The sequence below is a fragment of the Eschrichtius robustus genome, chromosome 3 (genome assembly GCF_028021215.1).
Source record: "Eschrichtius robustus isolate mEscRob2 chromosome 3, mEscRob2.pri, whole genome shotgun sequence".
Taxonomy (NCBI): Eukaryota; Metazoa; Chordata; class Mammalia; order Artiodactyla; family Eschrichtiidae; genus Eschrichtius; species Eschrichtius robustus.
In genome coordinates this window covers 188,340,674-188,356,061 of record NC_090826.1, presented here as the reverse complement: position 1 = coordinate 188,356,061, position 15,388 = coordinate 188,340,674, and the positions used below count along the sequence as shown (strand labels likewise).

The 15,388-nt window shown below is 59.0% G+C and overlaps 1 protein-coding gene across 6 annotated transcripts in view; it reads right to left on the bottom strand.

The window, feature by feature from the left end:
- Positions 1 to 15,388, bottom strand: part of NAV1 (neuron navigator 1) — a 212,991-nt gene that overhangs the window by 155,348 nt on the left and 42,255 nt on the right. The window contains exon 2 of one of the 6 annotated variants that reach the window (XM_068541883.1): positions 5,709 to 5,833. The exons of the other annotated variants lie outside the window; for them this stretch is intronic. The gene's annotated coding sequence lies outside the window, so the exon portion shown is untranslated. The remainder of the gene's footprint in view (positions 1 to 5,708; positions 5,834 to 15,388) is intronic. 6 annotated transcript variants of the gene reach the window in all.

Below are 15,388 nucleotides of genomic sequence, written 5' to 3'. Positions count from 1 at the left end.
CAGGGTTGCTTTGGAGATTAAGTTACTTACAAGCGTGAAGTGCTTAGAACAGCGCCTGACAACTAGTAAGGGCTACAATCGCGTGGACAAGGCGCCCAGCGATGGAGACGGGGCCGCCTGGCCTCCCAGAGCCCCCAGCAGAGCAAAGGAGGATCAGAGCACCTGCCAGGCCCGGCTCGGAAGCCTGCGACATCAGTAGGAAACACGCCGTCCGTGTGGATAGGACGGCGTCCGGTGTCCATCCACCAGCAGAAGGGACAGGAACACGGGCGAGGAGGGAGTCCAGCTCTAGAGTCAGGAAGAGCTGAGTTCAAATCCTAGCTCTGCCTCGTCTTGCTATGTGGCTGTAGAGGAGTTATGTAATTTTTCTGAGCCCAAAGACCTCATCTGCAAGAAGCAGTCTTAGAATGCTGTAAAGATTAAATGAGAGAATAAAGGTGAGGGACCTAGCACAGTGCCTGGCACCCAGCAGGTGCTCAAGAGATGGCAGAAATGGTGTTAAGAACAGCTGTCCTCCTCCCGGAAAGGAAGGAGACAAATTCACACGCCGAGCGGGAGAGTGTCGTGGGTACCAGGGGAGTTGAGAGGCTGGGGGCTTCCTGGGTGGGGCGGCCCGGTCCCAGCACCCTACCCCCAGCAGGCACGTTCGCCTCCCCCCACCGCCAAGGGCTTCGTGTGTATCAACTCGCAGTTGCCCCACTCCACAGGCAGGGACACCAAAGCACAGAGACGTACGGAAAGCGCTGGTGGTCACACAGCCAGTACACGGCGGTATCACTAGGGCCGAGACCGTCAAGCTCTGGCCAGGGCTCTGCCTGCCCCGGCTCTGCCGCCCGCCCGCCCCCAGCCGCCCACCTTTCAGCCGGAACCATTCTGGCCCCCGGCACCAAGGGGACAAACAGAGCTACTGGCTCAAGGATCCAAAGACCCCAGAACCAGGACACCCTTTGGCCTACACATGCTTCTCTCAAGCTCAGAAGGAGGTGGAAGCAGGGGTGGGAGGAGCGAGGAGGGCGGTCCCCCCAGGTCTGCGGTCCCCGGGCAACATTGAGAGGCCCTGGTGCTGACGGGGCAACTCCTCCCACGGGGCGTGAAGGGGCCGCGCCTGCGCGCTGTGAACGCAGCCGGGGTGCCCCTTTCAAAGGGGTCAGAACACGTAACCACAGCACTCAGAGGTGGGATGTGCCGAGAGACAGAGAAAAAGAAAAAAATAAATACACAGAGAAGATATTTAAAAAAGGAAAAGCCTGGGAGGTGGGACTCCCGGGTGCTGGTCCCATGAGTCCACCCGGGGCTGCGAGAAGTGGGGCAAATCATTTCCGTTCCCCGGTGCGTGGAGAGGGAGCAGAAGCTGCCCCTCAGGAAAAGGGGGGAAGGCAGCGGACTGGCGCGTGGAAAAGGACTCGCTGAGGCCAGCTCTGCACGGCGGAAGGTCCTGGAGGCAGAGCCACCGCCTCCTCGCCCCACCCCCAGCGCAGGTCCGGCTTGTGGTCCTAAGCGAGTTACTCGTCCTGCTCCCTCATGTGTAAAACTGGGATCTTCATCATCATCCCCATCTTATACAAATCAGGTGAGTTATTACAAGAAAAATCACATAAGACAGTGCCTGGCCAGAAAACTCACTGAAGAAATGCTAGTTAAAGTCAAACAGATCATCAGCACAGGGTTTATCCCTGTTCTACCCAGATTTCCCACCGGAACCTCTGTCACCCATTCCAGTCCCAATAACATAAACGTTTCCCTCTAAACTAAATTTCTACGTCTTTATTGAGTATCTGTGGGACAGCCAGTTTATACGGGATGGGGGTAGGAGGGTAAACAAAGTCAGACACGGTTCAAAGTAAACCTTGGGAGGTGGCCTTTCTCTGAGGCCCCTGGAAGCTGAGGTCCTCCTGCAGGATGAGGAGGGACGGCCCAGGGGCGACATTTCCACAGGCGGGAAGGTGGGCGGAATGACCTCTGGGGGCCGGAAGCACAGACAGATCCCTGGGCTGCAGCCCTGGACCACGGGCAGGTTTCCTACCCCAACTGACACCTCCGTTCTTCCACCCTGGAACCCTGACCAGCTCCTCCCACGGCCAAACCCAGCTCGGGCCTCACTTCTGGTCGGAGGCCCAGTCTGGTCCCCAGAGGCAGAACCACCCCAGGGGACAAAGAGGCGACTGAGCTGCCACACACCTCGGACAAACCCCACAAATACAGTGACCCTGCTCACTCACACCCACCCATGTCGGTGCAGGTACACACACAGCTATATGCACACATGCTCTCTCACACACACCCCCCACACGCGCCTACACACTTAGATGCACACACACACCCTGGCTCCGGCTTTCTGCCCTCTCTCCGTGTCCCCTGCATCGCTCCCTTTTGGCCCATTTCCCATCCGGCCGGGAGGTGAGGACACCCTCTGTGTCCTCCCGTCCTGGTCCATCTCCAGCGCTCCCGGCTCGCCGGCGGCGCTCACAGGCTCTCCCTGGAAAAGTGGGCCCGACCCCCGACTGTGTGCACACAGCTTTCATCCCGCGCGTGTGGGCCCCAGACCGTGTCCAGCTCACACGCGGGCTACGGACGAGGAGGCAGCCAGGGGAGCATCCCTGTGCGGAGGGGAGGAAACGCAGGGCCTGGGCGCCTCCCGGCCCTCCTCCCCCCACCCACACCCGCGCTCTGGCTCCACGAAGCACCCAAGACCAGGTGTCATGGGGGGTTCCCAGGGCTGAGGACAGGCCTGCAACACCGTTTACTAAACGTTCCTCTCTCTTGTCCAGCCTCTAGCCTCTGCCCGCCTCTCAGGACCGAGATGACGTTAGAGCTGCGCTGTGGGTGGGCACTGGGGCTGCAGTAGAAGGATCTCAGGCCCCCCCGCCCCTCCTCTTGGCCTCTAGACCCGGCTTTGGACTCCAGCAAACTGGGGCGGGGCGCCATTCAGCCGGGTCTGGCCCCTGGCAGAGAAGGCGATCACCCCGGTCAGCGTGGAGAGTACAGGGTGGACAGCCAGCGGCGTCGCCACTTCCAGGGGGCATGGGCAGACTGGGCACCGCGCTGGCAGGGAGCGAGGAGAAGGGTCCGCCGGCTGGGACTTGGCGGAAGGTGGGGGGCGGCTCAGTACAGCAGCGCCCGCCTGGCTGGCTCCGGGCTCAGAGTCGGGGCCCGACTGTCCCCGAGCGGTGGGACTCAGCAATCCCCTCCCCATCTCTACCCCCAGAGCCGGGGCTCTGCCCACACCCTCGGGGATTCCTTTAGCCTAAAAACTGCAGACAGCTCTTCTTTCTGGCCAGATGGCAACAAGTTCTCACAGAGGAAAAATGGGACCGGCTGTGATCATCTCGGGCGACGTGAAATGGGTCAGTTCCCTGGCATTTACAGTGAGTGGTCAAGCTGGTGCCGAGACCCACCCAGCCCCGTCCCCGGGTCGGCTTCCCACGACTGAGCAGCTGCCTGGATCTGCTCTCCCGCAGCAACGCCGCCTCTGCTTCCCAGAGAGGGTTCTCCAGCCCTTGGGGTCCTGGCTGAGTCCAGGCTGGGTCCAGGCCGACGGGCAGGGAGAAGGGAGACCCCAGAAAACGCAAGGGAAGAGGGGCTCGCCCACCCCCTCAGAATCTCTCACCCATCTCTCTGGGCTGGAAGTTCTTCCCAGGGTCTAACCTCCACTCTTCCTGCTCAGGGTCCAGTTGCCTTCCTGGTCCCCATTCGGGGGACTGTTTTCTCTGGCCTCTGAGAGAGAAGCCCACCCGAGCTCCGGGGAGGCCCCGAGCCGCAGCTGAAGTCTCGCGTGTGTCAGCTGGGTGGTGTTTTTTACTGATCTGATCCATGTAAACGGTTCCACTGTCAGGATCCTTGGTTCCTTTTCAATTAGCCAGAGAAATGACTTGGTGCCAGTGAAAATCAATGATTTAAAACTGCCCCACAGGGACTTCCCTGGTGGCGCAGTGGTTAAGAATCCGCCTGCCAATCCAGGGGACACGGGTTCGAGCCCTGGTCCGGGAAGATCCCACATGCCTGCGGAGCAACGAAGCCCGTGCGCCACAACTACTGAGCCCACGTGCCACAACTACTGAACCCCGCGTGCCTAGAGTCCGTGCTCCGCAACAAGAGAAGCCACTGCAGTGAGAAGCCCGCGCACCGCAAAGAAGCGTAGCCCCCGCTCACCGCAACTAGAGAAAGCCCACGCGCAGCAACAAAGACCCAACGCAGCCCCCAAAATTAATTAATTAAAAAAAAAAAAACTGCCCCACAAAAACAAGAGTGGATACATGTATATGTATATCCCAATCACTTTACCGTACAGCAGAAACTAACACAACATTGTAAATCAACTATACTCCAATAAAAAATTAATTAAAAAAACCAAACTGCCCCACAAATCACGGGGGCTGGAGGCCTCCGCTGTAAGTGCCTCCAGGGAGCTGAGCTGGCCTGGGGAGCACGGGCAGCCCAGAGCTGAAACCCCTCCGGGGGCTCCCAGGGCCCCTGACAGGGCCCCTGTAACGCAGGCGAGAGCTTGGGGTCCGTGTCGCGAGGGTGCAAAGGCCCAGACCCTGGGAGGTGCCCCACGACTGTCCTGCCGCACCCCGTCTTTCCCTCTCTCCCTCCCTCTCGCGTGACACCCTGCAGGCCCGTCAGTCGCTAGAGGCCTGGCTTCCCAAGTGACTGCTCAGCCTCCAGATGGGCCCCGGAGGGGAAGGTGGCGGAGCCTGGGGCGGGGAGCTCAAGGCTGACAGAGAAACTGGAGCCCACGTGGCCCCCCGGCAGCTCCGTCTCTGTCACACTCACTTCCTTCTCCTGCTCCCTCAGCTCCAGGGCTGGTCCAGGGGTGCTGGTCCAGCCAGGCGGACGGAGGGGAAGTGCCACATACTTCCAGGCCCCGAAGCCAGGGGCCACCGGGCTGGGGCGGGAGGGGTCTGGGGGATTCTGGACTGCTCTTAAATTAAGCTCTCCACCCGGAGACGCTGCCCCTTGGGGAGTGTGGGCTGGTACCCGCCGTGGAACACCAACCCCATGGTGGCCTTTGGAGGGGCTGGACTGCAAACCCACGTGAGGTACCAGTCAGGCCTCCTGCCTCGGGCCAGTTACACGAGCAAAGACCCTGGAGGGCGAGGGTGAGTGGGCATGGGGGCGGCTGGTGGCAGCCTGGGAGTCAGACCCCCGGACTGGACTCCAGTGCCAAGCATCTCCCTGAGTCGTTCACGTCTAGGCCTCAGGTTTACCATCTGGAAAGTGGGGCAGGCAACTCCAGCGTGAGAGAGGAGTCAGGCCCTTCCAGAGCAGCAGAGAGAACACCCCCGCTCCTGGTGCACGACGTCCCCACGCCGGGACAGCCCCCCTTTCAGCAGCAGCACATCTGCGTGGGAGTCACGCACGGAGGACCCCAATCTCAGAGAGCGGCTGTGAGGCCCCCAGAGCTCAGCTCCCCAAGGCCCAGGGTCCGCCAGGCGCCAGCAGGCTGGCCGGCGAGCTCACGGGAGACCCGCCCCAGCTGAAGCTGGGGGAGCCCCCTTTTCTCTCTCACTACCTGGGGGTGGACGCAGGAGCCCACACCCAAGGCCCCACTCGTGACTATCTGTACCTCCCAGCACAGGGGCTACGGGCAGGCTCCCCCTGCCTGGAAGGCTTGCTCAGGAGCTGGACCCGGGCCAGCCGAGGTGGGGACGCGTGGGCGTTGGCACTCTTAGACCAGAAGCCCACAGCTACGCAGATCCACCGCTTACCCTGAACGACAGCTGTAACCTCTGGTAACTTTTCTGGGGCGTTGCTCAGGGCCTGGTTCTGCTATTTGTAAACCGTGTGGCTTTTGTAGAAGTTACTTAAATCCTTCAAACTTTGGTTGCTTCATCTGAAAAACAAGGATAGTGACACCACGGAGTTGATGTAAAAATGAAATGAGATAATGTGTCTTAGTCCATTCGGGCTGGCTTAACAGAATATCATAGACCGGGGGGCTTACACACAACAGAACTTTATTCCTCACAGTTCTAGAGGCTGGAAGTTCAAGGTCAAGGTGCCGGCAGATACAGAGTCTGGTGAGAACCCCCTTCCTGGTGCACAGATGGCATCTTCTCACTGTGTCCTCACGTGGAGGATGGGGCAAGGGAGCTCTCGGGGGTCTCTTTATGGGGGCACTGATCCCATTCATGACCTAATCACATGCCAAAGACCCCACCTCCTCATACCGTCACCTTGAGGGTTAGGATTTCAGCACAAGAATTTTAGGGGACACAAAAATTCAATCTAAAGCAGTGTGAAAAATGCTTAGCGTGGTAGCCCAGGGGAAGTGCTTAAAAAAGGGCAGTTCTTATAATAAAAGTAACATGCTCATTAGGAAAAACTTGGAAAAATCCACAAAAATATAAAGAAAAATTCTATCCCCTACTAGCCGATACTTAGCCTTTTTTAAGTGTTTCGATTTCTTCCAGGCTTTTTACGATTCACACTCATACATATATTCATCATAAAATTGTGATGATACTATACATACATTTTACACCTTTTCGCTTACTATGTAGTAAGCCTTTTTACTTTTCATTTAAAAATCTTCAGACATTTTTTCAGAAACATACTTGTTAATTGCTGATAAACTCTTCTGTGACTGCATTAACCAAACACTGCTTAATCATTGCACTGTCACTAGCCATTTAGGTTGTTTCCAGTTTTCTACTATTTCCTGTAACACTGTGATAAGCAACCAGACCAGCTCTGCCTGAGCCTCAGATGACTTCCTCAGGCTACATTCCTGGAAAGGGGATTACTGGGTCCAAGGGGGGAATCTCATAAAAGGTCTCAGATACAAATTGCAGATCACTGTTCAGAAAGATTCATCCCACTTGTCTTCCCCCAGCAGTGTCTGACTCACTGCATCCTTCTCCGAGTCGCCTGGTACAGCAGTGGGGGGTGTAGCCTCTGTGGGGAGCCTGGCCTTCCTTGCGGCCACACATGCCAAGAGCTTTCACAACGTTTTCGAATAGTCAGGCCAGGCAGGGGAGCAGAACTGGAGGCAAAAGTGTGGGGCGGTGCCGTGCCAGCAGATCTGCTCCACCTCCCCACTGAACACAGAGAAGAAGACGAACCGCTCGACTTTGGGGCGTCAAGTCAGAGGCTAGGAGGAACTTTCCATCTGTGAAGAGCACCAAATACTGGGACTGGGGCCTGTCTAGTCCTGCTGGGAGGTTTGGAAGGCAGACAATGCTCACGGCCAGGTTCACGGGCAGCATCGCAGAGGACCCGGGCCTCAGGACAGCCGTGCAGCACACGGCAGTACCACTGAGGCGGAGCCAGCGAAGAGGGGAGATTGGTGGGTTTGCCGAGGTCCTGCAAGTGCCCTCCAGGCCCTGGGCTGGAGGGGTCTTCTGTGCACCATCCGCCTTGAACAGTAAATACTGCCCAAGCAGGCCCTGCCGTGGCCGCAGGACAGGAGGTTCTGTATTCAAACATCTTTGCCCTTCTGAGGGTCCTGGGAGGCCCCCGCCATGCATCCAGGTCGGCAGTTCCTCTGTGTCCTAACTGGCCCAGGCCCCCTCCCCTTTCTTTTCAGTCCTTCCCCTTTCTGAGACCATCCCCCGACTTGCCTTGCAGGTGGGTTGCAAGCCACATGGTGACCACCTGTCAGGCCCTTGGAGACGGCGGCCAGGAGAGCCAGGGTGAGCCCCAGCCTGGGCACCTGGGGATCTAAGGCTTCCTCACTTCCTCCCATGCCTCCTCCTTCCCTCCTTTCCCTACGAGCTTCCTCCAGGCCTTTGGGGCAGGAAGGCCTGGTGGAGGGGACGCAGCGGCTGCCGAGATCGGCCACTGCCTGGAGCTCGGCCTACCGGGAAAATCCACAGGGTTCACCCATCCACGGCCCCTGGGCAGGTGCCTGTGTGTCCAAAACCCTGTTTATGGTACCCCTGCCTCCCACTCCGGCCCTGGGTCTTAGCCTGTCCCTAAGTGCTGCTGGCTCCAGGCACGGCCCTGTTCAGACACACCCCTCCCCATGTGCTCCTGCAACCCCCTCAGTCAAGCAGCGATTGAAAAATCCTCCCTCGTCCGCTGCCTTCCTGTACTGACCCACAGAAAGGTGATCACGGGCCCCACCCGACTCTGTCTCAATCAAAAAATGTCCGTGGCTCTCATCCTGGGCCTTTGCGAGAATCTCCAGCCCCACATGCAGACGGTCAGCCTGGTGACTTGTCATCTCCTAGGTTTTGGTTCAGGCTACTTGTGACCCCCCTCTGGGGACCCTGAGAGCAAGCAAGTTACTACTGGCAAAACTGCACCAGTGTCCTGGAACACAGGGTCTCACCACCTCTTCCTACCACCACCTAACTTCTTTTTCTCTCTCTTTTGGCAATACTTGTTGTCATGGAGATTCTAACACAATGGGGCAGGTAGGAAGCCTGTTGCTCGGCAACGAGATGCTGGAGGTACAGGATTGGCTGCCGAGGTCTGAAGGAGCAGCAAGGATGCTGAGGGAAGGTGGGAGAGTGGAGAAACACCCTGGGGGAGCACCAAGTTCGGGGCGGGGGGAGGGAAGCAGACGAGAGGACCGGGTGAAGAAGAAAAAAGGGAACACGGAACTTCCCCGGGGGCTGGGTCACCCTGTGTATTTGCTCTGGTGCCCTCAGTAAAAACAAGGCAAAATAAACACACAGTACTGTATTTTCATAGCTCTGTTTACACTGCAGCAGGATGGATGGAGATTTCAACAAAAAGAAGGTCCTACATATCAGAGTGGGAAATGCTACAGGAAGACCCTCCGGCACAGCAGAAAGAGCAGGACTTGAGGTCGAAAGCTTGGATTTGAAGCTCAGCCCCACCCATTCCTCGATCTGTGACACCATCAAATGACAGCGTCTTAGCTTCAGTTTTCTTATCTGTCAAATGGGAACAGCAGCTTGCACCTCCCAGGGCTGGTGGGATGAGCGCCAACCAGCGCGTAGCGGGAGCTCAGGAAGTGGTCGCTAGGGTCACTATGGGGGTCTTTTGTGACCCACCATTCCTTGTTCTCTTAGTCACCATCATCGTGACCAGAATGGAAAGGTTACGTGGAATGGAGAGAGCCTGGCTCCCAATGCCCAGCTGGCTTCCACCCAGACTCACGCACCTACTGTCTGAGACTCAGTCAGGCCCCCAATCTCTCTAGGGGCCAGCTGTCCGTCTGTGAAATGGGGTAGCAGTCTGTCCCTTGGGACGCCATCAGGAGGACCAGATTCAAGTGGGCTCATGACAAGCCTGTGCCCGTCCTGAGCACCCAGTGGGTGCCCTAAATGCCCTAAAAGCCAAGGCACCATTCCTGAGTCCACGCCCAGGTCTGTGCTCCGAGGCGTAGAGCGTGGCCCCAGACTTTCAGTCTTCCTTCAAGGAAGGGATGGCTCAGCAGTGCCGGGTGCCCTTCCCAGCACCCCGGTCACACGTGACCCCGGAGAGAGGAGAGAGAGCGCGTGCGGGCGCACAGAAGGCGAAGCAAGGGCACATCCTCCAGGCTGATCGCCGAGCAGATGAACGTGGCCAGAACAATGGCTTCTGTCGGCAGATGCAGAGGCAGCAGCCACGGGCGAGGACAGACCACAGCCACCCCTGCACGCGTCATAGCGACGAGGCGGCGGGTCCAGGCTGGGACTCTCTCAGGACCGCCACGCGGGCGTCCCCAGGTCACAAAAGAAGAAGAGCTCAAGGGGGCAGGGCTGACCTGGGTTACCTGGGCAGGTGGAGCCTCGGCAAACTACTGGCTGCCTCGCAGGAAGGCGACTCCGCAAACTGCTTCGGGCCCATAACGTTCTGGAATGATTCCTGATGTCTAGCCTGAAGCCCTCCTGCTGCAATTCTCTGGTCCTGTCCTCAGAGAGCAATGCAACTGGCTGAGCAGGGAAATGGCTCGCCAGCTTCAAGGGTCACACCAGGACCAGGGAGGTGGGCAGACAGGTGGTCACACAGCCGCCTTGCTGTCTGCAGCTCGCCCCAGCCCAAGCCCCCAACGCTGAATCCCTCTGTGGTTTCGAAGCTGACTTTTCCAATAATGCCACAGGCATCAGAGGGATGCTGGCACCACTTCTGCTGGGCCTGAGCCAGGCTTGCCAGGCTGGGGCGGCCGTGACTGTGGGCCGGGGGCCTGGGGACAGCCCACCCTCCTGGGGTAGCCCGGCTTAGAGCAGCCTCCGCGTGGGCCCTTTTCTCGGGAGGCCTCGGAAGGCCTGGCCCTGGGGCCCAAGCCTGAAGGACTCTAAGTGATTTCACGGTTAAAAAAAGGATAATTTAGAAAAGGATTAATTCAAGAACAGAGAGTTACTCTGGGTCTGACAGCGTTCAGGTCTCTTTCTCCTGTGCCGGAGAAAAAAGCTGTGATTGCAGCAACAAAAGAGGTTCAGGGGAGCAGCCCTCTGACACTCGTGGCGGGCGTTATCCTTTTGGACCCTTGAAGGGTGGACGTTTGCAAAACCCTTCCCTCTGGTGGGGAGGGGAGGGGCAGGTGTAAGCCCCAGACCGGGGGCAGGGGCAGGGGAGCAATTGGTGCCCAAGCTGGGCAGGGCTCGGTGGTCCAAAGGGCTTGTGGGGACCCCGCTGCAGCTCCCATGAGTGGGTGGAAAGGGGTGCGGGGGGGCCTCCCCCACTTTAGCTTCAAGTTGGTCTGTTTTAAACCTTGGCTCTCCACGTGAGATTCCATTTAGACGATGGGTTTGAAGACTCCTCCAGTTGAGTCACTCTCTGGAGTTGGATGGGGATCGGTGACCAGTAGGGCTTTAATCAGTCTGTCTTGGACCGGAAGCTGGGAGGGGAGCCCCCCCTGGGGGTCAGAGAGCTCAGAAAGAAGGAAAGGGAAAAAGCAGGTTTACTGACTCAACTTTTGCAGAGGCCCTGGGAGGGGGCCAACCTCCAGACTTCAGGTAGGGGACCACTGGAGCCGGAGGGCGGTTATCTCCGGATCAACCGGATGCAGGAGCTTTGCCCCCGGAGGGCGCTCTGCTTTCCCACGAGGATGGAGGGATCAGACACCAAAGCATGCTAACCCTCACTATTCTTGAATTTCCTGACTCATCTTTGTTCTTTTTTTGTCCCTCCCTCCACCTTTTAAACAATAAAGTTTGTATTTTGAAGTAATTTCAGACTTACAGAAAAGCTGCAAAGAGAGTACAGAGTCCCCGTGTGCCCCTCAGCCAGCTACCCTCGTGCTGAAGCTTCACATATCCAGGTACGTTTGTGAAAACAAAGAACTTAACATCAGCTCGTTACTGTTGAGCAAACTACAGACTCTATTCAGAGTTCACCAGTTTTTCCACCAATGTCTTTCTTCTGTTCCAGGAGCCCCCATTGCAGTTCGCTTCCCCTACATTTTAAAATTTAAATTTTCTTTTGCAAAGTCCAGCCTGTCTGCACCGTGCTCCAGGGGACGAGGAGAAGGCATCCGGGCTGCTGTCACTCGGGAGTGACGGGTGTGGCGATTCTGGGCAGGTCATAGGCAGCAAGAAGAGCAAGAGACGGGTCTCTCTCCTGGAGCTTTCCTCTGCGCGAACGGAGGTCATTCAATGGTACTAAGGCTTTTAAGGGTGACTGTGGGGTCTCTGTCCCCAAGAGCTATAGGGATGAAGTGACCACAATCACAGATGAGCTGCCTTGCTCCAGACCCTTCCCCTCCAGGGCACACAGCCTGGCCGGAGCTGCCCCCTTGGTTCGCAGCCCAGGATTTGGCCTGATTTCACAACTCAGCCTGTTTCTGAGCACAGAAGATTTGGTGATGAACAGCAGGAAGAGGGAAGCTGAGAGGGGCCTCGGCAGAATTGTTTCCAAATAAAGTGTTATTCTTCCCCTCTCAAGCTCTCCCTGGAGATGACTGTGGAGCTTAAAACCCACTAAATCTCTCTCCTTGTTTATGACACAGAGAGCCCTCCTCCCTCTGTACCTTAGCATGGTCTCTTTCAGAGCAATTACGCGAGGGGTGCTAAGAGTCAGAGCCTGCGCTAGGAAGCCTGCCTGATGGTCCCCTGCCCCTAAAAGGGGCTCACGGGAAGGGCTTTGATTTCCTAGAGACACAGATTTGTGGAGAGGAGCTCCCAAGACTGATGCATCAGAGCAGGCCCTGAGTCCTGCATTTGCGGGGGCCGGTGCCCTGATGCAGAACTGCCAGGAAATTCACCCCCCCTGTGGCAACCGTGGGCCAGGGCCTCTCGAAGCCCCCAACCAACCTGTTTTGTGCTCTGTGGCCTATGATGGGGTACAGGGCGAGGGCCCGCCGGCGAGAGACTGATGGACTCAGGTGCTTATCCCGGAATGCAGGTCACGGGGAGGCGGGCTAACGGGCTTCGCAGATATAAATCCTTTGTTCCCCACTGCCACTGAAAAGAGGGCCTTGGAAGAAAAGGAGTCCCCTTCCAGCCAGAAAGACTGGGTTGGACACAAGAAAATGACAAGGCGAGGATCCAGGAAACACTGCAACGAGGGATCCAAGAGCAGTGCGACCTTATCGTCCCAGAAGCCCCACCCCGACCCGCTGTGGGATCCTGCTTCCCGGGGGACCACCCTGGGCTGGTGAAGTCCGTGTAGGAGGCGGCCGGCCAGCTGGCAGAGGTCTGTCTTATTCTCCTCGTGGCCACGTAGGGCCAACAGAAGCCCCGACCCCAGGAGAGGGTCCAGAAGTGCTTCCTGAAGGGCAGAGCCCTCCTGATTCTAATGCCCCACCTGACGATGGTCACCTGTCCAAGGAAGGCAATGGGGTACGATGCCCCCTGGAGGGCTCTGCCGGCCCCAGAGAGACAGCACACCTGTCTCCCATCTGTCTGCCCATCACCAAGCTGGAGCAGCAGAGCGGGGCTGGCGTCCTAACAGGGCCTCTACCGGCCAGCAATCAACAATCAGCAGGACGTCTGCCCTCACCTGCCGCCTTTGCTTCCATCACCCTGGCTCCACCCCTAAGGTGGGGATGCATTCCACGCATGATGAACTTGAGGTTCGGAGAGTGTGAGAGGTGGTCCAAGGTCACAGAGCTACAGCCAGGTTCCCGATTCCAGGCCACGGATGTCCGGTCAGACCTGCGGTCCTGCCGGCTTTTCCTGACCCCTGCACCCTCGTGCCACAGCCCTAACTCAGGTCCCTTTATTTCTCACCAGGACAGACGCCTTGTTCTCCTGCCCCGCGGCTGGTCCACTCACACCATTTCCTCGCTGCAGCCACAGGACTCGGCCAAACAGTGGGGCTGACCACGACTCCCCCGTGTAATCAAACCAAGCTTCTTGGGGGCCCCGAGACCCCCCTCGACTTGACTCCTCCCATTTCCCAGCCTCACCTCCCAGCCTCTCCCTCTCGGACTTTACCCTCCAGTCTTATCATCCCCCCGCCTGCCCCTACCACGTGGCTTCAAGTCTTCCTCCAGCTAACTTCTCTTCACCCTTCCTGCTCAGCTCGGACATCGTCCCCTCCAGGAGGACCCCCGGGCCCCCTGGCACCGTCTGCACAGCTGGTTCTCTGTCTCCGTGGGTCTTGGGCTCAGCGCCAGAGCTCAAGGGATGGAGGAGCCTGAGACTCCGGCACCAGGTGCCCTGAGCCCCGCTGCTCGTCCAGCTCAGGCGGGTGGGGGGCTCCCGGGGCCCAGGAAGCCAGGCCGGGCAGGGACGCCTCACCTCTGCATGCTGAGGGGGCCATGGGAGGGAGGGAGGAAATGAGAGGCAGCTGGGGAGGAAGCAGGCCGGGAACGTGTCCCCACTGAACAGGAAGCAGGTGGGACGCTGTGCACAGCTTCCTGAGGCCTGTGGGGAGGGGAGGAAATCTCGCCCCTTTGCTGGACCGGCTGCTGGGTGCCCCCAGCTCGGCCCCCAGCCCGGTGGGCACAGCGGGAAGGGGTCTTCTAGAATCCTCCCCTCAGGCTGTAACCAGAGGCCCCCGGGGCGTGTCGGCGGTTACGTGAGGCTGTGGTCTGCACAAGGAGACTTACCCGGAAGCCCCGGGTAAGCAGCTGCCTTCAGGCTGGGGCGGGAGGTGGCGGAAGGTGTGGGGAGCAGTGGGGCCGAGGCTGGCGTGTGTGGCCTGGGAAACGCTGGACGGTAGGGGATGGGCAGCAGGCGGGCTGCAGGAGGCCTGGACCGCTCCCTCTCCTCACCCCCTTCACCCTCCCCTTCCTCATCCTTCCTCGCATCAAAGGCTCCTCCTCAGGGGTCATTTCCTGTCATCCCACCCCAGACCCACTGCTTCTCTCTTGTTAAATCCCATCCCACCTGGCTGGCAGCTCTCCTGGGCGGGACCGTATTTGTGCATCGTTGCACCTCCTGCACCCATGTACACAGCAGATGCTCAATAAATGAAGTCCAGTAGACGGCTACATGGACCAGCCTGGGAATGATGGGAAAGAACCCTCACAACCAGCCTGGTGGGAGACGTGGGCCTGCAGCTGGACCAGGCCTACCATTTGGAGAAGGAATAACAAGGCTGACGTTTATGGCCACTCTCCCCCTGCTCCCAGCACGGCACCTGCCTCAGCCCAGCTCATTTTCACAAAACCCAGGAGGCGGATAATCTCACCCTCTCATTTTACAGCGGAGGAAACCTGGGTCCTCAGCTACGTGGCGGGTCCAGTGGCCACTGCAGCAGGCCACTCCCCTCCCGGTGATACAGTCAGACTAGAGGCATGAGCGATCCTCCGATGCGTTCGTGTCCCTCCCCCGGGGCCACAGGAGGTGGAGAGCAGAGCAAAGACCTCGCCCTTGCTGGTGCTCAGAACTGAACACATGCTGCTTCTCTCCCCTACCCGTCCCCGTCCCCGTGGAGAAGGAGCAGAGATCCTCTGCTGGGCGTTCCCCTTCTCTGCCTGACCCCCGACGCTGGTCTCTCAATCCCTGGGGCAGAGAGCGGGCAGTGGGCCACAGAGGGCCCCTGGGAGAGCCTCCTGCGGGCCAGGCCCCTGCTGGTTTCAGCAGGCTCTGTGCTGGACAGCTCCCAGGGCCCCGGCGGTGGGCGAGGCTGGAGCTGCCTCAGGCCTGCTGCTCTGCCTGGGCCTCTGCTCGGGTCTCTGCTGGGCCAGGCCAGCTTCGGCGAGGGCCAGCTCCCTCCCTGCTGCACCCCCCTCACCCCACCTCTCCCGACCCGCCACGTGTCACAGGGAGAATCCTGCCAAGCCGCCCTCAGGAGTTAGGCCCACCTCCCGCCTGCCTTGCCCGCCCCCTCCCTCTGGGGGAACCCAGCAGCTCAGCCGTCCTCCCGGTGAAGGTGGGCTCCACGGAGGGCTCTGCTAGAGCCTGGTCTGACCCGGCTCCACCTCGGGCTACTGGTCCCGAGCTGTCGTCAATTGGTCTGACCACAGACCCCTCCGCAACCAGCTCTGAAGGCTTCTTCCCGCGGCCTCACCAGACCCCGTGCAGCCTGGGCGCGGCCTCGCCTTCCCATTCTGGCGGCGCCTCCTCCCTTCCTTTCTCCTGGGTCGTCCCAGGAGCCCCTA